The sequence below is a fragment of the Macaca nemestrina genome, chromosome 13, assembly GCF_043159975.1.
Source record: "Macaca nemestrina isolate mMacNem1 chromosome 13, mMacNem.hap1, whole genome shotgun sequence".
In the NCBI taxonomy this organism is placed as follows: Eukaryota; Metazoa; Chordata; class Mammalia; order Primates; family Cercopithecidae; genus Macaca; species Macaca nemestrina.
Window position 1 is genome coordinate 117,135,208 of NC_092137.1, and position 17,754 is coordinate 117,152,961.

At 47.2% G+C, this 17,754-nt stretch overlaps 1 long non-coding RNA gene across 1 annotated transcript in view; it reads right to left on the reverse strand.

Moving 5' to 3' along the window:
- Positions 1-4,909: 4,909 nt before the first annotated feature.
- LOC139357728 (uncharacterized) overlaps positions 4,910-17,754 on the reverse strand; it is a 53,550-nt gene continuing 40,705 nt past the window's right edge. Inside the window, exons 3-4 of the long non-coding RNA XR_011611337.1 lie at positions 9,528-9,620; positions 4,910-7,454 (exon numbers count right to left, since the gene is read on the reverse strand). This is a non-coding gene — a long non-coding RNA (uncharacterized lncRNA). The remainder of the gene's footprint in view (positions 7,455-9,527; positions 9,621-17,754) is intronic.

Sequence of the window (17,754 nt, forward strand, 5' to 3'; positions counted from 1 at the left end):
CTCTCTGCTTGCACATTACCTCCAAGTAATATCACGAGAGGAAAGGCTGTCAAATCAGTCTTGCAGTTGACAATCACCATGATGAACACAGATCCAAAGATAGGGCCTGAAGCCTGGCCGAGCCTGCGAGGGACTCAGTCATCCTTCCTGGCCATTTTGCTTACCATTTGTTGCTGAGAATGATTGGGTGGAATAATCATTGTGGGACCCATTTGTTGATAAGATCAGTCAGCCTCACCAAAGGTCAAATTTCTATGGAGAATGCAGTTGCAAAATGGAGTTGCTTTGCTTTTTAAACTACAAAATCCACATTGATAATCACATCAATGAAAAGGCAAACATATTTCCTTCTAGATTCTCATCATGGGGCAAGAATATGTTTTCCAGACTGATCCTGTTTGCAGTGAACCCAACTGGGGAAAATACCGAATGTCCATCTGACCTTCAAATCAAGGAAAAACAGCAAAAGGGTAGCTCACTTAGTGTGACTGCATTCCTAGGAGTTTCTCAGAGCTTGGTGAGGTTTCACGTAAAGCGTCAATCCCAGTAGGAAAATAAAAATGCGACGTAATCAGATTGTTGAAGTGTTGTAAGGGGAATGGGTGGGGGAATTTATGCGGTTTTAAAAACAGGAAGTTCTACCCCAGAGTGCATCATTTCTGAAGTGAAGGAAGTTCCGATAGGCTATTAGAAGAGCCTGCACCATAGCAATTCGATGCTGTGTTTTCATCACATTTCTACTTCATGATAGTAAACACATGGCTTTTCACTAAACCCTACAGTTTGGATGTAAAGTCACTAAAATACACTCCAAGGTTGGCTGCTCTAAGATTTTGTTAAGCCAAAGAGACACTCTTTAGTTTTGTGAAAGACAAGATTGGTTGTATATCAGGATTTTTTTCCTTTAGAATGCAGGTTGCCAAATGTTTTAAACTCAGGGGAGGGGAATGGCAACACAGCAACATTGGTTATCAAACAGGAAAGTGGGCGTGGCTAGAATGATGCCAGGAAACAGCTTGTTAGGAAGAGAAACTCTCAAGGTCATAAAAAGCACCGAGGTGCTCTCTGGCTTCGGGTGTCTTCTTGCCCAGGTCATAGTGAAACAGGCTCAAATTAGCCTGAGTCAAGAAGCTCAGCTGATGTGTGGAGAGACGCCCTGCACAAATTGCTGCACTGCAGGCTGGTCACACGGCCGATCTCACCCGGAATGGCTCCGGCGTCCTCAGGCCCTAGGATCCTGCCGGGGAGTGGGAGAAGGCCTGAGTGACCCAGTATCCTTCACGCAGGGCGGATCCTCACCTCAGAAGCCGTAAAGAAGCCTCTCAGAGCTCAGAAACTCCCCTAGACCGTGATACAGCAATTCCTCAGGAAGATAAGGGGTGGGGATGGGGGGGGTCGGGGAAGCAGGGACGAATAAAGATTGCATCGTTATCTCAACGAAATGCTTAAGAAGAAGAGACTGGGTCATACCTGGTGTTTCCATTCAAAGCTAGCGTGCCGATGACTAAGTTTGGCAATTACACGTTGTCTGCTATCACATCAGCGCTATCAAAAGTGGAGCTTGCCAAAGGGTGGGGGGCAGTGATAAAGGCCACGGAGTCTGGAGCGGCACTGCCTGGTTTGAATCCTGATACCTCTCCTCACTGGTTGTTGAGCTGGGCAAGTCATTTCTCCTGTCTGTGCCTTGGTTTCCTCCTCTGAAGACGACGGGGAAGTCATGGAGAGGGTCCTTGTGAGTTATCACTTGTAAAGGCTGTGAAAGAGGCCATTTGGAGAGCCCAACACACATCCATCTGGCACTGGCTGGCAGGGTTGGCAGGACCCTCCCAAGGAGTCCAACTTGGGACCAGGCACGCACACCCACGCCTCTGGACATACTCTTCCATCTTCATTTAAAATTTAAAATGCAGGTTTTCAAACTTACGAACACTCACTTGATATTGACAGGGGAATGACAACATAGCCACACCGGTTATCACAGCACAGGAAAGCAGAAAAGGGTGGAATGATGCCGTCAGTCACTGGAGCCAGCTGTCTCCTGGCTTGCTTTCTCCACCCTGTGATTCTGTTTTGAGCTGCCCACATCCCTCTCCCTGCCCAGCTCTTCTCTTGAAGTGCTCCTCAGGAGCTACTCTGAGGCCCCCTCCTGTCTCTCTTTTCTACTCTCATTAAGCTACTTCATGCAACCCACGGGGCCCATAGTCAGCCACACCTGGGCTCACACATTACACCTGCAGCTCTGACTTTTGCTGAGCTCCAGGCCCCGGTGTCAACCCCACATGGCAAGGGTCCTCTAGGGTGCCTCAGAGGCACTGCAAACCCAGGGAGTGGAAAGCCCAGCTCATGCCTTTTGTACCCACACATGGCCCTCCTCTGAGGCACTCAGGGTCAAGGATCAGCACAACCATCCATGCAGACCTGGTGAGCGCCTACACTATCCTTTCCTTATTCAGTGCCTCCACAAACCCTGTCAGCTCCACCTCCAAAGTACCTTTCAAACAAACCTCTCAGCCAGGCGCCGTGGCTCCCGCCTGTAATTCCAGCACTTTGGGAGGCCAAGGCAGGAGGATCATCTGAGGTCAGAAGTTGGAGACCAGCCTGGCCAACATAGTGAAACCCCATCTCTACTAAAAATTCAAAAATTGGCCCGGCGTGGTGGTGCGTGCAAGTAAGCCCAGCTACTCAGGAGGCTGAGGCAGGATAATTGCTTAAACCTGGAAGGTGGAGGTTGCAGTGAGCCGAGATAGCACCACTGTACTCCAGCCTGGGTGACAGAGCAAGACTCCGTCTAAGAAAAACAAACCAAAAACCCAAATAAATCTCTCAAATATCTGCGTATTGCTCTCACCAGGGTGGCCCAGGCCCATTCTCTGGCTCAGCCATTGTCTCTGACTTTTCTGTCTGTATGTTCAACATAAAATATAGTTGAGGAAAGGGCTAACCAACACACTGATAAATAAGTCAGATCGTTTTAGATAATAAGTACCATGAAGAAAAAAAAACTGGGGTAATCGATTGGAGAGTGACTGAGAGGGCGGCTGGGGAGGGCTCTGTGTGGAGGTCATGCTGAGGATGGTGAGGATGGGGACTCCGGGTCTGCCTCAAATCCACAGGTCCTGAGATGGGAGCACAAGGTTCGGTGGTCGCATAATTACAGGCTGGAGATAACGGGGCGAGTGGTAGGGGAGGTGGAACTCACAAGGGCTGGCTCCTATGTGGTTTTGGAGTCCTTGAGGAGGACTTCAAGTTTTATTCCAAATGCAATGGAAAGCCACTGATGACTTTTTTTTTTTTTTTCGGGGTTGGGGGTATAGAGTTTTGCTCTTATTGCCCAGGCTGGGGTGCAATGGTGAGATCTTGACTCACTGCAACCTCCGCCTCCTGGGTTCAAGTGATTCTCCTGCCTCAGTCTCCCAAGAAGCTGGGATTACAGGCATGCACCACCACGCCTGGCTAATTTTGTATTTTTAGTAGAGATAGGGTTTCTCCATGTTGGTCAGGCTGGTCTCGAACTCCCGATCCCAGGTGTTCCACCGGCCTCAGCCTCCCAAAGTGCTGGGATTACAGGCGTGAGCCACCATGCCCGACCACGCCACCAATGACTTCTAAGCAGATAAGTGATATGGTTTGAGTATGTTTTTTTTTTTTTTTTTTTTTTGAGACGGAGTCTTGCTCTGTCACCCAGGCTGGAGTGCAGTGGCCGGATCTCAGCCCACTGCAAGCTCCTCCTCTTGGGTTCACGCCATTCTCCTGCCTCAGCCTCCCCAGTAGCTGGGACTACAGGCACCCGCCACTTCGCCCGGCTAGTTTTTTGTATTTTTTAGTAGAGACGGGGTTTCACCGTGTTAGCCAGGATGGTCTTGATCTCCTGACCTCATGATCCACCCGTCTCGGCCTCCCAAAGTGCTGGGATTACAGGCTTGAGCCACCGCGCCCGGCGGTTTGAGTATGTTTTTAAAGAAATTCTCTCTTCTGGCCAGGTGCAGTGGCTCACACCTGTGATCCCAACACTTTGTGAGGCCGAGGTGGGTGGATTGCTTGAGCTCAGAAGTTCAAGACCAGCCTGGGCAACCTGGTGAAACCCCGTCTCTACCAAAAATACAAAAAAAAAAAATTAGCCGGGTGTGGTGGTGTGCACCTATAGTCCTAGCTACTCGGGATTACAGTAGGTAGCTAGTCAGACATGAGCAGGGCAGGAGAGGGCTCCCCTGACCCCATCAGGAATGTTAGGCGACCATCAGGTGATGGTGAAGGTTGTGAACTGTCTCTCTAAAGTAATAATTGGTTGTAGCCAGCGCCAGGGAAAGGCAGTCTCCCACTAGATAGGAAACATCTGAAACTGGTGATTAGCTGCTTCCTGATAAGGTCTCAGGAGTTGATCGAGTGGGCTCAAGCATGCACATTAACTGGCATGTGAGTATCTAGGGACATTGGACCTGCATGGGAAGAATGCCTCAAGTGAGCATGTGCGCAACTCCAGTAAACACACTGTGCATGCGGCCCCTCCAAGTGCTGGCAGGCCACTACGCATGCGGACAGCCCACCCCAAAGGAAGAATCAGGGGAGAAGGAACGCAGGCCCCTGGGAGTATGCTAGCATATAAAACCCCAAGTCAAAGGTCAAATAGCACACTTGGTTTCTCAAGTCGCCCGCTTGGCCCTCCTCCAAATTTTACTTCCTTTCATTCCTGCTCGAAAGCTTGTTAATAAACTCTCACTCCTGCTCTGAAACTTGCCTCAGTCTTTCCTTCTGCTTTATGCCTCCTTGGTTGAATTCTTTCTTCGGAGGAGGAAAGAACTGAGGCTGCCACAGACCTGTTTGGACTCACTGCCGGTAACAGGGAGGCTGAGATGGGAGGACCGCTGGAGCCAGAGAAGTTGAGGCTGCAGTGAGCCATGATCGCACCGCTGCACTCCAGCCTGGGTGACAGAGCAAGAGCCTGCCCCCCACCCCCAACAACAAAAACAAACATCTCATCCTTTCTTCATTCAGAATGTGACTATACTGAGAACTCGCAAAGACAGCAGGTGGTGGGTGAATTGCTGGGGACACAAAGCCGAGTCAAACATAGACTAAACCCAGAGGAAGGATGCTTCCACCCCGCATGATTCTGCGTTCAATAGAGTGTTAGGCACAGATAGACACTCGATTAATGTTTGTTCACAAAATAAATGAATGACGACCCCTGAAATCCAGCCTCTATCAATAAGGCTGACCTCAAAGGCCAGCTGGCCAGTGATTGTGACTGTCCAACACAGACCCATAGGCAAGAAACCTAGGGATATCCTGACTTTCCTTTTCCCCAAGCGGCTTGTCACCAAATCCAGTGCACTCTATCACCTAAGCATCTCTCAAAGCTGTTCACCTGGTATTCTTAGGAGGTAACCAGCTGAGCCTCTCCACGCCGTGGCTGAGTGGCCACTATCCGTGACCCTTAAATCCAGGCTCTGTTGGTTTAAAACCTGAAGACCATCTACACCTGCCTATGTCAGGGGCTCAGGTCTGTCTTTCTGGAAGATGTGGTCTGGTGAACACGTCCAGGAGACTTGGACCTATGGCTTGTGGCTTTTCATACACCAGTCAGTTATATCATGTCTCTGGGTTTGCTTGAGCTTATTGGTAAAGCGGGTGTGATGGTAACCGCTGATCTCCTTCATGTTGGGATAAAGTGGGTTGCATCTCTTTGAGGGTCAGGAAACATCACGCACATGGGTAACCGTGAAGGATGATTGTGACTGGGGCTGGGAGTCCAAAAGGAAAAAGGAGCCTCAGTCGCGGTGGTGAAACCCGTGGAGCTGGAGTGATTTTTTTCTGCCTAACTGGAGAGCACTCACCCCTCCCCGTTTCCTGCAGCCCTGTTGGTGTGCCTGGTAAGAGTCTCCCGGCCCCGCGGAGACCCACAGCACAGCTGGAGTTCCAGCAGTGGACTTCAGGCACCGGGACTTCAAAGCTTATTGTGTTGCCTGCCTTTTATTCCCAGAGATACTATCTTTTGCCCTTAAATCCAAACTTGTCATCTCCACTCACAGGAGAGGTTAAGATCTGTCTTGGAGCCACTGACTCTGGGTTCATACAGAAGAGAAGTTCTGGGAAGAAGCATCCTGAAAGCACCCCAAATCCTGAGACCTCAGGCCCCACTTCGTTCACCCAACCAGGTGATTGAGTGTCTGGGCCAGTGAAAACTTGCCAAGATGCAGATCGCGCTAGAGCCTTTCTCTTAGTACCCAGAATCTGATACGTGTAGGGTGAAGCTGCATTCGAAGAAAAGGCCGTCAGCTTGGTGTGTGCAGCCCGTGCTGCCTTCCAGCCTGCCCCTGGCTGGCGTCTGTCCGCTCCAGAGCATGCTGTTCTTCTCCCCACTCACTCCCTGCCCTGCGCTGGCACCCATGCAGTTTTTTCACGTATTTTTCTTTTAGATTTTCAAAGGGCACAAGCTATGCATCTTCTGACCTTCCTCTGAGTCACCACATTCTAGCCCATTTGTGCACTTGAGCTCTCAGCTATGTATTGCATAGCTCTTGTCTGAACCACGGCACGTGGGGGCTGAGAGGGAATACAGCATTTGGTCAGCATCTACTCAGTGTTTTCTAGCACTTTCACCTTCCGTGTCTCCGACCCTCAGGCCCTGATCATAGTCCCCTCAGGCCCTGATCATAGTCCCCTCTTTTTATAGAAGCAAAACTTTACCACAGACAGCCTGGGAGACTTCCCCAGGACAGCCCTGGGCCGAGATGCAAACTCACTTTCTCAGGGAAAAGATAGGCAAGTTATTTTGTTCATGAAGATTTTTAGCTTTTTCTTTTTTTGTTCTTCTGGTAGAGACAAGGTCTCACTATGTTGTCCAGGCTGGTCTCCAACTCCTGGCCTCAAGTGATCCTTCCACCTCAGCCTCCCAAAGTCCTGGGATTATAGGCATGAGCCGAGCCACCACGCCCATCTTCTTGCCCTTATTTAAAACACACAAGCTATTGAGATAAGATGGTTCAGTTAAGTTTTCTTGGCAACATTTTACCTCTCAGCTTCTACTATTTTCTACTTCCCTGGGCATGCCCTATTCCTTGTTCAAGAATTGTTAGGCTATATCCTGCTTCAATAAGTTCCCTTGTTAGCTCTGATCCAGATTCTCTACGGCCAGCTGCTGCAATCTCTAAGATAATGCAAACAATACTTACTTCTGTTCTCAGTTGCTGATCTTTTTTACAAACTTTTTTCATGGAAACAAGAGTCGGTGTTCACAGGCGGGGAGCTGTGGCCTTTCTCGCCCGAGGCTTGCATCTGCCGGCAGAAGGGCAACAGACAATGTGGTGCAGCCAGCGCTGTTCCAAGCAGCTGCGTGAAGCATCCACACACCTTAGGAGCAGTCCTGGGCACCGGCACACTGTGACCCACGTGACACACTCCCACAGCTGGCTCGCTAGCAGCCCCATAGTGGAAGCTACTGAAATGTCCATCAGCTGTAGGATGGATAAATAAATGGTGGTATACTCACATAATGGAATACCAGCCAACAGAGAGAAGGAACAGTCTGTAACTGTAGACAGCAATACGGATGGATGGCACAGACGTAACGTGTGAAAGAAGCCAGACACAAAAGGGAACAGACTGCATGATTCCATCTCCACAAAGTATAAAACGAGGCAAAACTGATCTATGGTGTTAGAGTTAGAATATTGGTTACCTTGGGTGGTCAGCAGTGACTGAAAGGGAGAATGAGGGGGCTTCTAGGGTGCTGGCTGTGTTCTGGTTAAACAGATGTGTTTTGTTTGTGAAAATCCATTGAGCTGGCACCTATGATATATGCATTTTTCTGTATCTCTATTATTATTATTTTGAGACGGAGTCTCGCTCTGTCGCCCAGGCTGGAGTGCAATGGTGCGATCTTGGCTCACTGCAACCTCCACCTCCCAGGTTCAAGCGATTCTCCTACCTCAGCCTCTCGAGTAGCTGGGACTAAAGGCGCATGCCACCAAGCTCAGCTAATTTTTGTATTTTTAGTAGAAATGGGGTTTCACCACGTTGGCCAGGCTGGTCTCGAATGCCTGACCTCAGGCGATCCTCTGGCCTCAGCCTCCCAAAGTGCTGGGATTACAGGCGTGAGCCACTGCGCACCCAGCTATATGTCTATTATTTTCAATGAAAATTAAAAATGAAACAAAACTCATGAAGGCAGCTTTGTCCAGGAGCAGTCTGATGTCCCCAGTTCTTAGTGGTGGCCAACCTGGGACAATTCATAGGCATTTCTTCCAAGGCAAAGGGATCCCTAGGGAAATAACAGGTGGCCATCTATGACTTACTTTATCTTGCATAAAAAAAATCTTTGAAATATTAGACTCAGGAATCACACCTTATCCTGTGAATGTTCTATGACCTTTTTTTTTTTTTTTTTTTTTGAGACAGAGTCTCGCTCTGTCGCCCAGGTTGGAGTGCAGTGGCCGGATCTCAGCTCACCGCAAGCTCCGCCTCCCGGGTTTACGCCATTCTCCTGCCTCAGCCTCCTGAGTAGCTGGGACTACAGGCGCCCGCCACCTCGCCCGGCTAGTTTTTTGTATTTTTTAGTAGAGATGGGGTTTCACTGTGTTAGCCAGGATGGTCTTGATCTCCTGACCTCGTGATCCGCCCGCCTCGGCCTCCCAAAGTGCTGGGATTACAGGCTTGAGCCACCGCGCCCGGCCGACCGTTTTTATTTTAATTGAACTTAACTTAGGAAGGCAAAAGTGCATTTGATCCATGCCTGATTGCTGGCACAAGATCTTGCTTAAGCCCTTGTGACTAGATCTTGAATTACAGAAATACAATTTTCGCTGGAGAAAAAGAGATGGAGATCCTGTAGTACCGTTTCCTTCCAAAATTCATAATAATTCTTGATGAAGCATGTCATTTCTTTTAAAAACAGGAAAGGATCTTTCAGTGTCCTCTAGGAGTAGCTTATTGGCAGCAGCTTTGAGTGAAGAACAAATCAGAAGGGGTCGTTAAAACCCATACACTCTCCTAACACCCACTAACCATCTCATGTCAGGTCTCTGAAATGCAATTTCGTTGCTCTTGGATACTGTTGTAGTACTTTTCAGGTAACTGAATGAAAAATCAAAGCTTCCATTTTGCGGTTTTGAAATATACAGTGTTACTGAAATATAGCTGTAATTTCAAGACCTATAGGATGAGTCATTGCTATGGTTGTTTCCAGCAAGGAATTTGACTTTCACCTTGACTCTCATATTGATGTCATATTTAATTGATACATTCCAAGAATGTGCTTGCAAAATTTTCCCCACCACAACTGCGAGTCACAGCCATCTTCTGCAATTCTTTAAGACATTTTCTTTTTAGAGTCCACCTTCAAAGGCTGCTAGGACACAGCTCACGTTCACAGGAGGCTCTTGCAGGAGCCAAGCTCAGTTTGCCTTTTGTTGCATTCAAGTCTCCAAGCTCGTGATCCTGAGTTACAGCCTGCCTTTAAAGTAAACCATCTCTTTGGTGCTATGTTAACCTCTCAAAATATATTCCTGTCCAAGCCATCACATGCTTACCTTAAAAATCACACGTCCTCGGCCTCTGTCAAGCTCTCCTGTGAATTTCAGGTTGGTGTTTGAGAAGGTGGCTGTTCCGGTGTTCATCATTAACTGTACAGCGGAAGGAAGAAACAAAGACCACAAACTCAGATCGCCACATGCCTCAGTGAAACTTCTGAAGCCATGACCAACCTGGAAATCTGACGATTAGCATCGGGCACAGAGGGGAAGAGAAACAGGAAGCTTGGGGAAAACAAATAACTGGACCAGGTGAGAGGTGGCCCAGCTCTGTTTAATCCTTTGTAAGATACAACACACACATGGGTCCAGAGTCCAGGAGGCCTCCACGTTATCTATTTCTATTTATTTATTTATTTTAAGACAGGGTCTCGCTCTGCCGCTCAGGCTGGGAGTGCAGTGGTATGATCATAGCTCACTGCAGACTTGATCTCCCACCTCGCCCTGACTCAGCCTCCCGGATAGCTGGGGCTACAGGTGTGTGTCACCACATCCAGCTAATTTTAAAATTTTTTATTAGAGACAAGGTCTCACTGTTGTGTGCCCAGGCTGGTCTCTAACCCCTGAGCTCAAGCAATCCTCCCGCCTCAGCCTCCCAAAGTGCTAGGATTACAGGTGTGAGCTACTGCGCCTGGCCTATCGGTCTATTCATTTCAAGATTTACTTTCTCTAAAAAAGAGAAATACAAATTCCTAGGTGTGTGTCTCAGTGCCTGAGCAGGTGCTTTCCCTCATTTTGAGAGGAAACGGCAAGTTGCATCGGTGAAAGATGGGTCTGTCGGCAATGTTGTCCGTGTGGATGCTGGGGATGGTGGAGGCCGGGTCTGACTGACTGTGCATGTGGGGGCCTAGAGCAGGTAGCGCCCATGCCACACCTGGGGGCCTGAGGTCCTTCCAACCTAAGCAATTGGACGGATGGGAGTTGGAAAGGGTTCAGTGAGAGTGCTGACTTTGCTGCTGCTGCTGCTGTTTTTAATGCATGGCTACAGCATTTGCTCCTGACATCTCAAGTTGGGGGATGTGAATCTGGGATTCTCTCCCAGCCACTCTTGGCTCCCCATGGGGAATCCCTTCACATCTCATTAGACCTGCCTGCCGCCATCTGGAGCAAGTCGACCTTGATCCCAGTCGGGCCGGAGGGGGTAGGTGAGCAGAGGGAGGTGCGTGATGCTGCTCTTTGCGAAGAAGCAGGCCTGCCTGTGTCCCAAGAGCAAAGAGGCGAAGAACTGGGACTGAAAGTGCAGCTGGCCTGATTTCAAAGCCCAGCGCTGCTGTTTACTGCATCATTTTGGGCAAGCTACTCAACCTCTCTGCATCCAAGTTTCCTCGCTCATGAAGTGAAGTCGCCAAAACTTATTTCAAGAGTTGCTGTGAGGTTTAAATGGGGGAGAGAGATGCAAACACTTAGCCAGAACCTGGCACGTGGTCAAGCCTCAGGAAATGTTGGCTTAAAAAACTCCTTGAAGCTGCCCAAGGTGCTCCCCTCAGGTTTGCACCTTCTTTACTGCGTCAGTGTTTTCTTTTTCTTTTCTTTCTTTCTTTTGTTTTTTTTTGAGACAGAGTTTCACTCTGTCGCCCAGGCTGGAGTGCAGTGACAAGATCTTGATTCACTGCAACCTCTGCCTCCCAGATTCAAGAGATTCTTCTGCCACAGCCTCACGAGTAGCTGGGATTACAGGCCACCACCTGTTACCCACTACCACGCCTGGCTAACTTTTGTATTTTTATTAGAGATGAGGTCTCGCCATGTTGGCCGGACTGGTCTCGAACTCCTGGCCTCAAGTGATCCCTCCGCCTCAGCCTCCCAAAGTGCTGGGATTACAGGCGTGAGCCACCGCGCCTGGCCTGCTTCAGTGTTTCCCAATCACCAGATGTTGAGGTTGAAATGGGGTCTTGGCATCCATCTAGCCCACAACTCACCTGCTTTTGAATCTCCCTTTTCTGCATTGCTGGTGGGTGGCCGTTCATCCCTGCTAGGACTCAGCTAGGAAAGGGGACCACATCAATTCATGAAGCAACTCGTTTTTGTTGTTCCTGGGTTCTGGAAGCATTTTCCTTCCAGAAAAAAAAAGTGAAATCTGCCTCTCTTACAACTTCTACACATAATTTCGAGTTTCATCCTCTTTCCTTTCCTCTCTCTCTTCCACAAGACAGCCTTTCAAATTTTGGGAACAGCATTTTTCCCTTTGTTATCAAATTGTCACTTAAGCACTTTTTTTTTTTTTTTTTTTTGCCTCAGGTTAACTCTCCTGAAACTTAAGCACTTTTTATGCCAGTCATTGCTGAGCACTTTCTCTAAGCCTGCACCAACCTATAGATTCATGTTTCATGTGTTCACTTTCTTCCTTCCTGGCACCTCTTGGAGGAACCGACCCTCCTTACTCTCAGCGGCTTGGATGGGGCCAACCATCCTCACCCCACTTCCCGGTCCCGGAGGTAGATAGGTGTGTGGCCCAGATCCTCTACCATCCTGGCTGCGTTGATTATTTTAGAAATTGGTAGGTGACCCCGCCGGACCACTCAAGGTTCTCCCATGGAGGTTTGCTGTAATAAGAGACATGATTTTTTCTTTGGGATCAGTATTTCTTTTCTTTTCTTTTTTTTTTTTTTTGAGACGGAGTCTTGTTCAGTCACCCAGGCTGGTATGCAGTGGTGCAATCTTGGCTCACTGCAACCTTCGTGTCCTGGGTTCAATCGATTCTCCTGCCTCAGCCTTCCGAGTAGCTGGGATTACAGGCACGTGCCACCACACCCAGCTAATTTTTGTATTTTTAGTAGAGACGGGGTTTCACCATGTTGGCCAGGCTCTCAAACTCCCGACCTCATGATTCACTCTACTTGGCCTCCCAAAGTGCTGGGATTACAGGCGTGAGCCACCACACCTGGCCTGGGGTCAGTATCTCTATGGAAGACAAAGCTGTGGCCATCTTTACCAACATATCAGGGAAGCAGAGTATTCCGAACTCCGGATCCAACTATACTTGACTGAAACCACCAGGACTTGGACACCCTACTTACAGAGGCCTCTCTACACTCTCCTTTTTCATTGTTTTAAGCTAGTTTGAGTTGGTTTTCTGTCACTTGCAACCGAAGGAATTCTGGTTTATTCAGACTGAAGGTTCCCCCAATAGGACTCAAGGGACTAGATGTGTGTTCCCTCTTCACCCTGGAGTCTCTCTTGTGGATATCCAGTGCTGTGTCATTGTTGGCATAGAGAAGGGCTTTTCATTCTTAGCACCCCTTGAACCGCAGGGACAGGGGAAGAATCTGGATTTTTTTCTTCCTATCTACTTAAGTGGACTATTCTGGGTCAGGATGTATTTCAACCAAATGTGAAATACGAAACACAAGCAACAACCCACAAATTCTGTTTGCTGACCAGACCAGAGTGAGAAAAACGGAAGTGAAGAGACAGAGCTGTCATATGGGCAGAGAGAGACACCCATTAAAAGGTGCAGCAGAAGGCAGGAGTTCAGTCTCCTCTCACTGACTCTGGTCAATAGATTTCCTGCAGAACTGAAACCTGCAAGATTTTCTCAGGGGAGAAACCTGGTTTCCTTTTATATTATAAAAGGAAATTTATTTTAGAAGTGTAGAGTGAAATGTATAGCAAAATTTCTGTAAGAATCTAAGACACGTACACTCACTGTGTTAGTCTGCAAAAGCTGCCATGCAGACTAGGGGTTTAAACAACAGACACAGTCCTGGTAGAGGCTGGAAGTCCAAGATCAATGTGTGAGCAGGGTTGGTTTCTTCCGAGGCTTTTCTCCTTGGCTCGTAGATGGTCCCCTTCTCCTGTCTTCAGCTGGCCTTCCTGTGTGTGTATGTGGCCTAATCTCCTCTTCTTGTAAGGATGTCAGTCATTTTGATAGGGTCCTCTCTAATGGCCTCATTTAACCTTGATTACCTCCTCAAAGAACTACCTCCAATGCAGTCACATCTGAGGTACTGTGGGTTAGAGCTTCAACACACAAATTTTGGAGGGACCCAATTCAGCCCATAAAACTCACCAATAATAAACTTTTGGATGCTCCAGCCAACTATCAATTGTACAATGTTTAGGAAATTTAGAATGCTTGATAGTCTTCATTTCTCTTAGAAATTGGATCAACAGGCTCTTTCTATCAATCTTGGAGAACATCATTGCTTCATCAGAACAGATAAAAACAAAGGCAGGTAATGAACACCATGCCGCAGAAGCAGCCCCAGGCAAGTCGGTTAAGAGAAAGAAGAAAGCCAAATCCCCTAACAGACCGGGCTCACCCTGACGGAGAACTCAGTGGAATCCTAGACCTTGCCCTTTCCCAGACTGATTACCCTGCTCCTTGGGGCGGGGATTGGATAAGGGGCTTAGAGGTTCACCTGGGCCTCTCTTCCCTCATAAACGTTCTTCTCCGGGGAGGCTCAGTGAGTTAAGTTCTAGGCACATTTACATTTGAAAAACACTGGGGTGAAAGAGTGAGGAAAGAAAAGGCACAGATCCTGTCTTTGATCTTTTGAAACAACTTGAAGATTTGGCAAATTGCCCTGATAAAAAATAGATAATTAAATTATATACAACATCAACATACATTGCATAAACACAAGAGGTTATTTTTATTTGAAAAACTGCAATTGGAAATTGGAGTGAAGGACAACTGAAATATTTCAAACCTGCCAAAGGAGGAGCCCATTTAAAGTAATCTATATTGGATCTTTCTTTTTTAAGTCAATCTACTGCCACTATTTTGTTGTGAAAGACATTCGGATTTTCATGTTAAACAACACAGCCCGGAGGAGCAGTAGGAGAAGAAAGAACCAAACTGGGTTGGGGCTAAACTGACTCTTGCCTCATTCAACACCCAGCAGATCTTTGTTCTGTCCTTCCGACACCAGGAGCTCACTTTCCTACCTTGGGAACTTGACATTTGCCGTATCCTGTGCTTGAAACCTTTTTCCCTCGTAATTCCAGTGACTTACTCATTTTTGTCATTCACATCTCAACTCAAATGCCACACATGAGTAAGAGAGGCTTCCCCCATTCCCCATTCCAATCCACTCTGTTTTAGGGATTCTCCACGTGTGGTCCCCAGACCACCAGCAGCAACCTCACCTGGAAACCTGTTAGACATGCAAATTCAGGCCGGGCGCGGTGGCTCAGGCCTGTAATCCCAGCACTTTGGGAGGCCAGGGAGGGTGGATTGCTGGAGACCAGCCTAGGCAACATGGCGAAGAAAAAAATCAGCGCGGCATGGTGGCGCACGCCTGTAGTCCCAGCTACTCGGGAGGCCAAGGCGGGAGGATTGCTTGAGCCCAGGAAGTGGAGGTTGCAGCGAGCCGAGATTGTGCCATTGCACTTCAGCCTGTCTCAAAGAAAAAGAAAAGAAAGAAAGAAAGAAATGCAAATTCCCTGGCCCTACTCCAAACTTACTGGACCAGGAGCCCCGAGGGTGGGGCCCAGCTGATCTCGTGCACGCCCAAGTTTGAGGACCGCCATTTTGTCCCATTCCTTGAAATTTTTTTCTCCATAGCTCCTATCACTCTTAGAAATCATCTGATTTTGCAGGGCGCCATGGCTCACGCCTGCAATCCCAGCACTTTGGGAGGCCGAGGCGGGCGGAACATGAGGTCAGAAGATCGAGACCATCCTGGCTAACATGGTGAAACCCCCTCTCTACTAAAAATACAAAAACTAGCCGGGCGTAGTGGCGGGCGCCTGTAGTCCCAGCTACTCGGGAGGCTGAGGCAGGAGAATGGCGTGAACCCGGGAGGCGGAGCTTGCAGTGAGCCAGGATTGCGCCACCGCACTCCAGCCTGGGCGACAAAGTGAAACTCTGTCTCAAAAAAAAAAAAAAAAAAAAAAAGAAATTATCTGATTTAAAAAAAAAAATTGTCATCCAGGTGCGGTGGCTCATGCCTGTAATCCCAGCGCTTTGGGAGGCTGAGGCGGGTGGATCACCTGAGGTCAGGAGTTCGAAAACAGCCTGGCCAACGTGGTGAAACCCCATCTCTACCAAAAATACAAAAATTAGTTGGGCGTAGTGGCAGGCACCTGTAATCCCAGCTACTTGGGAGGCTGAGGTAGGACAATCGCTTGAACCTGGGAGGTGGAGGTTGTGGTGAGCCGAGATCCTGCCATTGCACTCCAGCCTGGGCAACAAGAGCAAAACTCTGTCTCAAAAAACCCCCAAAACTGTAACATTATATCAGTTGGGCATGGTCGTGGGCACCTATACTCACAGCTACTCAGGAGGCTAAAGCACCAGAATAGCTTGAACGTGATAGGTGGAGGTTGCAGTAAGCCAAGATTGCGCCACTGCATTCCAGCCTGGGTGACAGAGCGAGACTCCATCTCATTTAAAAAAAAAAAAAAATTGTCACATAATTGTACATGTTTACGGGATACAAGTTAATATTTCAGTACCCATACATGTTGTATAATGATCACCTCAGGGTAGTTAGCATATTCATCACTTCATGCATTTTTAATTTCTTTGTCATGAGAATATTCAAAAACTTCTCTTCTAGCTATAGGGTGATATACAATACCTTACAGTTAACCATAGTCACCCTTCCCAGCCTTTGATAACCACTGTTCTATACTCTGCTTCGATGAGATCAACTTTTTTTTTTTTTGTAATTCCACATATGAGTGAGATCTTGTGGTATTTGTCTTTCTGTATCTGGCTTATTTCACTTAACATGGTGTCCTCCAGGGTCAGCCATGTTGTCACAAATGACAGGATTTCATTCTTTTTTTATGACTGAATAGAATTTTGTCGTGCTTATATACCACATTTTCTTTACCATTCATCTATTGATGGACACTTAGGTTAATTCCGTATCTTGGCTATTAAAAATGGTACTGACATAAAGATGGGAGTGCAGATATCTCTTCAACATCCTGATTTCAGTCTTTTTTTTATTATTATTATTTTTGAGATAGAGTCTGGCTCTGTCGCCCAGGCTGGAGTGCAGTGGTATGATTTCAGCTCACTGCAACCTCTGCCACCCGGGTTCAAGCGATTCTCCTGCGTCAGCCTCCAGAGTAGCTGGGATTACAGGCGCCCACCACCACGCCCGGGTAATTTTTTTGCATTTTTAGTAGAGAGGGGGTTTCACCATGTTGGTCAGGCTGGTCTCGAACTCCTGACCTCAAGTGATCCACCCGCTTTGGCTTCCCAAAGTACTGGCATTACAGGCCTGAGTCACCGCCCCCAGCCCTGATTTCACTTCCTCTGGATATATATCCAGCAGTGAGAGTGTTGAATCATATTGTAATTCTATTTTTATTTTGGGGGGACCCCTATACTGATTTCCATAATTGCTCTACTAATTTACATTCTTATCAACAGTATGCAAGTGTCCCTTTTTCTCCACATCCTCACCAACACTTGTTTTCTGATAAGAGCCATTCTAATTGGAATGAGGTGATATCTCATTGTGGTTTTGATTTTCATTTCTCTGACATTTAGTGATATTGAGCGTTTTTTCACGTACCTGTTGTCCATTTGTATGTCTTCTTTTAAGAAATGTCTATTAAGGTTTTTTGCCCATTTTTTAATCTGGTTATTTGTTTTATTGCTGTTAAGTTCCTTACATATTTCTGGATAACCCCTTGTTAGATAGATAGTTTGCAAATATTTTCTTCCAAACCTATGAGTGTAGGCTTTCTCGTCACTTTGTTAATTGTTTCCTTTGTTATGCAAAAGATTTTTAATTTCATGTGGTCCCATTTGTCTGTTTTTGCTTTTGATACCTGTGCCTCTGACTTCTTATTTTTAAAAAACCCTGCCTAGCTTAGTGTTGTGAAGTGTTTCCCTTGTTTTCTTCTAGTAGTTTTATAGTTTCAGGTGTTACTTTTAAGTCTTCTATCCATTTTGAGTTGATTTTCATATACGGTGAGAGATAGGGGTCTAATTTTATTCTTCGCATGTGGATATTCAATTTATTTTATTTTATGTTATTTTTGAGACAGGGTCTCACTCTGTTGCCCAGGCTGCAGTGCAGTGGGCAATCTCAGCTCACTGCAAACTTCTCCTCCTGGGTTCAAGTTATTCTGCCTCAGCCTCCCTAGGATATTCAATTTATTAAAGGGACAATCTTTTCCCCAATGTGTGTTCTTGGTATCTTTGTCAAAAACAGGTGGCTGTAGGTGCCTGAATATATTTCTAGGCTCTCTATTCCATTGTTTTATGTGTCTCTTTTTATGCCAGTACCATGTTGTTCTGGTTACTACAGCTTTATAG